General features: G+C 47.0%; 1 long non-coding RNA gene across 1 annotated transcript; it reads right to left on the reverse strand.

Moving 5' to 3' along the window:
- Window positions 1-3,256: 3,256 nt before the first annotated feature.
- On the reverse strand, window positions 3,257-7,700 carry LOC139039833 (uncharacterized). Its single transcript, XR_011493041.1, has 3 exons — window positions 7,631-7,700; window positions 7,393-7,505; window positions 3,257-5,622 (listed from the first exon to the last, which is right to left on the reverse strand). It is a non-coding gene; the product is annotated as an uncharacterized lncRNA (long non-coding RNA).
- Between the last annotated feature and the right edge of the window lie 282 nt (window positions 7,701-7,982).

Below are 7,982 nucleotides of genomic sequence, written 5' to 3' on the forward strand. Positions count from 1 at the left end.
TACATTTGACTCCATAAATTTATAAAACTTCTCCATAAAAGTTTAAGTAACATGCATCAGTGTAAGAAGCAACACATGTAAAGACAGCAGTCTCCGTTTTGTTCACCGCCATGTTCTTTCACCCACGGGTATATTTGCACATAGTAGAGGCTCACTAAACATGTATGTTGAAAGCGTGGATGATGGCCGGGTGGACGTTCATGCAGACACGATGGCAAGGAGGTGCGGGGCTGCAGCCTGAGGCGCTTGGAGTTTGTGCTGGAGGGAGCTAAGAGCAGAGGCAGGGGGAACAGTGCGGACGTGAAGAGGGCTTGCCCAGGATGGAGGGGATAGAAAAAAGGTGCTAATTCTAGACATAGTATACTGGTAGTAAAACAGAAGGGATCTGGCAACCGATGAGATGTAGGGCTCTTGGGGGCATAGAGATGGGGAGATAACGCTTGGCTCTGTGGATAGATGGTGAGAATATTAAAACTCAGAGACAAAAGGAGAGAGTTTGAAGGCGCCTGGGTAAGTAATGATTTCAGTTTGAGCTTAGAATCCACCTCCCCATTTCCGCAACCAGTGATAGAATATTTACCTATTTCCTGTTGGTTTCAGAGTTATTCAATAATACTGCTTTGAGATTTTTGGTGAAAGATGTTATATAATATCATGACACGAGAGGGGAAGAGTAAGGAGATGTAAAATCTCCAGTGACAATACGTTGGAAAACTATGGAGTGTCCACCGAAACATCACTAACCAGGCACGAGCCTAATCAGTGGGTCCATTGATGAGAAGCTTCGGTAAGGGGTTTGCCGAAAACCCACCGTCTTCCTCCGTTAACTTCATTTGCACCGGTGAGTAAGTCATTACTCAGCCCCAATGAGTACGTGTGATGTGATGATCAAGGCAATGCAGGATGAAGGACTCTGCAGTAACTTGAAGACCAGCGTAGTAACCGCATGGAGACCCCATGAAGTAGAGAACCGGACAGTGAGAGGGAATTACACTCTCTTACTGGTCCGTCCAGTAACACCCATTGAACATTTTTGAAGTTGAGGTAAAAATAATTTCCCCACAAAAAAACCTATTCCCTACTCTCTCCTCTTACTCATTACTCATTAATTACTGGGAAGCTTTTGGAAATGAAATGTTTTTAGTTCGGAGATTCTTGTTGTCGGTTACAGTTATTGTTACGGTGTTGTCTACACGGCGTTCAATCCTCTGATGCTTCTGACTTCATTCTTTTTCGTAGCTGGTTGGATCCAGTGACCTTCAATTGTCCCCAGTGTCTTTCACTTACTTATCATCTCCGTCTTGTTATTTGGGGAAGGAAAAACTAACAGATTGACTGTTTCCTTGGGAAAATGTTAAATATTCATATCCCTTGGCACCAGTGGTTTCCCACTGAGTCCTGAAATAAAGCAACCATGTGTCCTCCGGGTTTGCTTTCACTGTGCTTCCTAAACCAAATGCCCCCCACACTCCGTAACTCTATAACTGGGCTGCAAGGATTTAGGCTAAGGTCCTGTTCTCTTTTGAAATTTAAACAAAACTGTCTCCCATATGAAGTGGAACCCTCAAGGTTGTTCCAAGATGTCTGGAGTGCCGGGACGCGCCACGCTCTCACTCCTTGCTAAACCATCCATCTCGCTTTCTTCTCAGCTCCTGCAGCTGTTTTCTCTCCTGTTCTATGAGGATCTAGACCCCATCTTTTCAATTTCCCTGAAAATGACTCAACACAAAGCATTTAGGAAGGTAACAGATGTTGTCGAAGGTAAAAGTTCGAACTGAGGATTAAGCATTTCGGCTGAACTGCAGGCACCCACCGCAACGTTCTCCCTCCTGCCACGCTCGCCCCGCGACATCCCCATGGGAATACGCCGTACAGTTCCCATCTCCACTCCTGGCTGAGCTGAGACCTGCCGTTACACGATCCAAGACTACTTAACCGGCTCTCAGATATGAAAGATCACCCACTCTGGGTCTCCTCTTTACAGCAAAGATAAACAGCCTGTAGCTTTAAAGTTTCACTTCTTTTCTTCTCCACAACACAGCCTGAGTCGAGCTGTGTATCTGTGTCTACAAAGTGGCCACATCAAAGTAAATCATTTAACCAACCCACTGAAACTGGATCTTTCTTTGCTTCAAAAAAAAAAAATCCAGACTTTGCCACGTGGCCCTGGAAGGAAATAGCATTTTAAATCCTGTGATGTACAGAATGTGTGTCTGTGTTCCTCTGCACACAGCTCCTTCACGTCCACCACCTACAACACACAGCCAACTGAGCACCAGGCTCCATTCAGTCTTTCACTCGTTGAGCAAATGGTTACGGAGCCCTTAATGTGCCAGGCGCTGTGTTTCTCTACAAACAGTAGGCCTGCAGTGGGAGGGAGTGGGGATTAGTGGCCTCCTCCAAGCCAGCTTCAGAGAAACTAAATACCATCATGTGTGTCTGAGCTTGATGATGAGGTAAGATTCCACCACGACGAGCTCAGTCTGGAGTCCGGGTTCCCGTCCCCCAGACTCTCCGGGCTTCACAGACAGAAGGTTAGAGCTTGAAGGCATCTTCGAGCCGACCCCATGCATCTGCCTCCGTCTATAGGTGGAGACACAGAGGCTAGCAAGGCAGCGCTTTCCCTCCAAAGTGCCATTTGGTAAGTCACCTGGAGACGCATCTCTTGGAAGGAACTGCAAGAAGGGGCCGTTGGAGAGGCAGTGTGGGCAATGGGATGTCTGCAGGCCGGCTTTGGTGTCAAAGACCAGAATCCAAATCCCAATAGAGCTGCTTATTCACCAGTTTAACCTTTTGCGGATTAACTAGCCACTCCGTCTACCTCTGTCCACTCATCTGTAAAAACGGGACAATGCTCGCCCCAGGGCATTACGTGAAATACCAGGAAGTGCCCGACTTCTTATCCTGCCCAGCACATTTGGTGCTCTTCATTCCTTTCTTCCGAGACCCTGTCCCTTTATACTGGGGAACAGAAAAGACACCCTTTTGTTATCATTGTGACTCTTTTCATGTCCTTCTCCCCCTTTACCCTGCCCAGGTCCTACATGAGTGCTTGCACATACATATATGCACGCTTGCACACATGCACACGCATGACACTGACTCCCTCCCTCTGGGCCTGGGCCTCCGCCTGCTGACCAGCGCTACCAGTGGGGGAAGCTGCAGCTCCCCTGAGGGGCTCTCTGTCAACTTCATGGTCTGCCTGAGGTTCCCAACAACCACCTGCCACATTGCCCCCTCCTTGCTGGCGCCTGCAGGCTCTCGAGAGATGGTACAACGCCAGACACCACACGGGAAACGCTTCCTGTCTGGCTTTAATTAACTTCTTTGTTTCACTTGAAAAGACATCTTTAGTTGTCTAATCCACACTGTGTTTTGGCTGCAATACAAGGCTCTAAATTCAGTCGTAGAAAGTGGTTAACTTCTAATTTAGCGACAGAGAGGTGAGAAACGAGCCCCTTCCTGCAGGAATGTTCGTCCTTCAGAACCGTCAGGCAGGATTTGGAGGGGTGAAAGTCTCGCCACTTCTGGGTACTTGACTCATTTAGAAATATTTAGGAAATAAACTGCCAGAACGCAGTAATCAGATACTCCCCAGTACGGAATCACCCATCTGATTTATGGTGTGTGCATTTTACAGTCAACAGTGTCGGCAATGACGAAAAAGGACACATTAGTGGCTTCAGTAAGACGGATCTCTCTGAGAGCCTCTGCGGGAATCTTATAAACAGCCGTGGAAAGCCAGCGAGGGGCTCAGCCCTTCTCAATGCTAAATACAGAAAGACAGCTCTGTAGATACAGCCAGCACCTGGAAAGCATTCAATAACTGCTTTTTAAATGACTGAATGGAAATGGCATTGCCAAACTTTGCCATTTTCATTCCAGTGACGGATATATACGTGACCCCACCTTATGACAATTATTGAAAAACCTGAGTTTGATTCCTAGTGTCTGTAACCGAGACCACTATTTCCTAACCCGTATATCAACTGGTACACAATTCCCTCCCAGCCTCGCTTGCCGCCCTCCCCCTTAATGTTGCTCTCTGCAGGGCTCAGAGCAATGGAGGGGAGGGCCTGCTCTTTGGACTCCTTACCCCACATCTGCCTCTCTTGCTCTCTCCTCTGCTGGCCGCTTCAGGCCCCTCCAGGGTTTAGGGAGAGTAAAGCACAGGAGAGAAGGGTGAAAAGCAAAGAAGCAAAACACCTGTAACCTAGCTGCCCAGTCCCAGTCATGGCGGGTGCCCAAATGCTGGCTCTTTGATGGGGAGAATCAGTGGCACCTTCAGAGATGGCCAAGGGGACGTCTGCACAGCACCAGCAGCCACCTCTCATCCTGGCCTTGGTTCCTGCCCCAGCGTGCTGCCCCGCAAGCACAGAACTGGAGTGACGCAGCCTGCCCACTGGCTCCTCTCCTACCAGCAAACGTGGGCTTGTCCCAGCCTCTAAGCCAGACACACACAAAGAGGGACCCCTTAAAAGCTGGCCCTTTTCTTCCCAAGTGGGGGGGTGTTCTCTTGTTTTCTCACTTGGGACCACTATGATGGTGAAATTTAGCACTGAAGGATATCCCCATCTATCTCTGGTCCTATTCACGGTAAACAGACGTGTCTGGAGAACAAAGCAGTCAATGGAGCTAAGCTCTGCCATCGAGCACCGACTAGAAGAATTGCTACGCACACACAGGGGTGGTACTGAACCAAATGGGCATGATGAGCTTGTGGTCAAACATCACTGCTACAAGTGCACCTGTTTCCCAAAGTGATGGTCCTTCCAGACTCTGCTCCACTCCTGTCCTGTCTGTCCACACAGCCTTAGCTGGGATGCAGTCAGAAGCTGTGTCTGCACCGCAAAGACAAATTAGATATTGCCTGAAAAATTCCACCTAGGTTAGGGTTTAGATTTACAGCATCTAGGATGCTTTATCAGGATGGCAATCTCAAAAGAATCAATGTGACTCTTAAAAGTCTCATTTTCTCACTCATCCTGGTAATTGGGATCCTACTTTGATCATCGGTCTAAATTGATGTGGCATACCTCCTGTTTAGTAAGATAACAAACTAAAAAGTAGCCAAGAGGAGGCAAAGAGATGAGAGAGACAAGACAAGATAGTTGGATTAAAAGACATTTGTCATTTTTTGGCTATCTAGCCTTCCCTTCTCACCCCACCCCACCACATACACACACTTGTTGGAATCTGTTCTTCCTCCAAGGAGATTTCTCATTGTGAATGGTGGGCTAGATGGGAGGCCAAGCTGAGGGGGCCGGATTCTTCCTCTCCAGCTAAGGGGGTGGGTACGTGACCGATCAGATGTTTGCTCCCAGGGCTTGGAACATCCCGCTAGTAACACAAAGATGGAGGGAACAATTTGAGGTCAGATCCTGTGCAGAAACAGGGGTGGCACAATGTCCCAGACATTGCTGCAGTGCCCCGTGTCTGTGCTCCCAGCTCTGAGGCCCCCGTGTTCCCTTGTTTCCTGATGGTCCTCCTGGCTCAGACTTCGGCCCCCAGCCAGTCCCTGCATCTTCAAGGTCCTTCCCAGGCAGAGTCAGCTCCCCTCGGTTGCCACCAAGAGTCCTGAAGGACACAGTAGGAATCCACTCCTCAGTCCATTCTTCCCACCTGCAACGTTGAAAAGAATTGAAACTAAAATCTGCCATGTTTCTTTTGAAAACACACCCTGAGAGTTTCAGAGGCTCCCAGCTCCTGGAATTCACAGAGTGGTCCCTATTTCCTGCGTTGAAGCATCTTGCTCTAGTCGTCTGCAGTTTGGTAGAATGATGGCTTAGCATTAGCATCAGCTTTAGCATCAGCTCTATTGTCATATTCACAAAGGTCTTTCCAGTCATGTGTTAATTTCTTTTCAAGTCACTATCTAAGTAAGGTGGAAAAACACCCGTCTCCTTTTCACAGAATTGGAGAAGTTAGTGCGGAGAGAACTTTAAAGATGATCTAATCCAACATCCCCATTTTACAAACTAAGAAAACATTTCTTCTTGGGGAAAAGTAAGGAAACTCCGTGTGAAGATTAGCCTTTGTTCCAAAGTTATTCATGCCTTAAACCAGGATTAAAAAACAATTTCCTATTCTCCACACTATGGGGTGTGTCTCAAACTTAGATTAAATTCTTCTAAGAATCCTAGAGTTAAATTACCTAAAGTGTGTGCAGACGAGCACTCATCATTTTTCACTTAATTACTGAAATGGTCTCTTAACTGGGCTTTTTATTTACAACCTCTGTACCCCCCACCTCCTGTCCACCCCCTCACCCAACCCCAGCCGCAGCCCAATCTCCAACAATATAATAGCAATTCCTCTACAGGCAAATCTGACCATATTGCTCCTCGGCTTATGCCCTTCAGTAGCTCCGCATCTGTGGTTGGGAGAATGATGCCCCCCCCCCCCCCAGATGTCTATGTCTTAATCCTCAGAACCTGTGAATATGTACCCTTACACGTCAAGGGGTAATTAAGATTGCAGAATGAAATTGAAGCTGCTCATCAGCTGACCCAGAGATGGGGAGATTATTCTGGGTTACTCAGTGGGGCCCAGTGTAATCACAAGGGTCCTTAAAAGTGGAAGACGGAAGCAGAAGGCACAGGGAGAGTTGAAGATGCTACGCTGCCTGCTTTGAAGATGGAGAAGGGACCACAAGCCACAGAATGCAGGTGGCCTCTAGAAGCTGGAAAAAAGCAAAGGAACGGATTCTCCTTTGGATCCTCCAGAAAGGAATGCAGCCCTGTAGACACCTTGATGTTAGCCCAGTAAGACTCATTTCAGAATTCCGACCTCCAGAACTGTAAGATGATAAATTTGTGTTGACGTAACGTGTTACAGGAGCAATAAGACACTGTTACACCATCACATACGAGGCCTTCAATGACGAAACTTTGCTTAAAGTTACAGCCTCAACTGCCCCCACTCCTTCTTCCCAGCCCACACGGGAGCCATGCTGGGGTAGTCCCCCAGGCCACTACAAGGACTACTGTCCCTCTGCCAGGAATGCCTGTCCCATTTTCTCACTCAGCTAATTCCTACTTGAAGACGTTCAAAACATGCTACCCAAAATATGCCACTTTGGCATATTGATTGAATTAAAGGCACACGAAAAACAGCAGATGCAAGAAAGACACTCGAATTTCCTTTTTCTCCCTTATAGCAGGGGACAAAATCCCCGTGTGAATGGTGCCCTCCCTGTACCAGGAGGAAGAAACACTCTTATCACCAGAAACTGGGAGTTGAGGCCAAGAGAAATCTGTACACACAGACCTTGTTAAAATTAAGCATCTTCCTTTAGTCCCCCCCTCCCCAAACCTACCATATATTTTAGTTCCTTTCCCACAATTGTTACTCTTTGTTTAACCTAGTATATAGACACATAGGCCTACTCACTTATTTGGGCCTTCATTTTTTTTTTTTCTTGTGAGGGCTCCCATGTACATGAAAATAAAATTTGTTTGCTTTTCGCCTGTTAATCCATCTTATGCCAGTCCCAGGTGGAGCCCCTAGGAAAGCAGAGGAAAATTTTACCTACCCTCCATACTCATTCTACTCAAGTCTCACATCACCTATTGGAAGGCTTCTCATTCCCCAGGATAGGGTCACCAATTCCACAATACCCCACGCTTACCTCCATTTTGACATTTATGTGGTTATTTTTTTCTCCCTCTAGTGAAACTGTGAAATCAGATCCAAGTCCTAGGACAACAAATGGTTGTTGAAGGAATGGTTTAACATATAAACTCCATGACGATAAATATTTTTGTCTGTTTTATTTGCTGCTGAAGCCCCAGCACCGAAAACAATGCCTGGCCTATAGTAGGCTGTCAACAAATATTTTTTAAATAAATGAGTAAATAAGCGAATTAATGAACTAAATACCTGGGCACAGTTTCAGATGGGAAGTTAAAATGACCAGAGGGAACAGGGAGGTGCCCTACACAAAGCTGTCAAAGCAGCTCTTCCCTAGGCAGGTGGAAAAT

Source organism: Equus asinus, chromosome 12 (assembly GCF_041296235.1).
Source record: "Equus asinus isolate D_3611 breed Donkey chromosome 12, EquAss-T2T_v2, whole genome shotgun sequence".
Classification (NCBI taxonomy): domain Eukaryota; kingdom Metazoa; phylum Chordata; class Mammalia; order Perissodactyla; family Equidae; genus Equus; species Equus asinus.